This window comes from Urocitellus parryii, chromosome 1, assembly GCF_045843805.1.
Source record: "Urocitellus parryii isolate mUroPar1 chromosome 1, mUroPar1.hap1, whole genome shotgun sequence".
Classification (NCBI taxonomy): domain Eukaryota; kingdom Metazoa; phylum Chordata; class Mammalia; order Rodentia; family Sciuridae; genus Urocitellus; species Urocitellus parryii.
Window position 1 is genome coordinate 80,034,376 of NC_135531.1, and position 821 is coordinate 80,035,196.

Genomic DNA, 821 nt, shown 5'->3' on the forward strand with positions numbered 1-821 from the left:
GCTTGATTTTCAACTTCGAAAGATCAGCCTACGGAGGAAAGTAAATCGCTTTCTATACGCCCTCCACACCTTCCGCGCTGATCAAAGAGGCTGTCGTCCCTCAAACATTTCGTGGGCTTTTTCCTTGTAAAATTCTCTTCGCCTTGTTCTTAGAGGGTTCTTTCGGACCTTTCTCCTCTGGTTATTTCCACTTCTTGATCCTAGGTTCTTCTTTAATTGTAAACTGAAGTCGCCTTGGCTCCGCAGGTGGACAGATCGCTGGATTCCTTATTTTGACAAAAGTCCAGAGAACCACTCCTGCCACCCAACCACCCCCATATTTAGACACACTAGCGAGACCTTCAAGGATCGTTTGTGGAGAGGAAGGGGTGCTTTCTGTGGCCCTGGAGAACGGCTAGAGAAAGCGCGGGGAGGCTGTAAGCAAGGGAACCCTATCTGCTGCCTGTGGGGAGGCGCCTAGTGGGAACAGCCCGCTCGCACCCGCTACTGCCTTGCTGCGGCGACGACTGGCACAATTACCCACCCGGAATCCGGTTGGTGCTGCGGGTGGGCAAAGACAGCGCAGCCGGCATGGAGGGCGGCGCAGAGGGTGGCGCTGGCCGCGTGAAAGGCGTCTTTGTGCAAGACCCCGCAAGGGGCGAGGGGAGAGGAGAGAGCTGAGGTGGGAGCTAGAGGAGGGTGTCTGGGTTGTCCCTACACTCCCACCCGACAATCCCATTAGAACAATCAGGGTAGCTCCAGCAGGGGGCGGAGTGGCGCGAGAGGTTGCCCAGAGCTGGGGGCTCTGTCAGGCTCTCTTTGAGGCAGGACTGGGAAGAAAG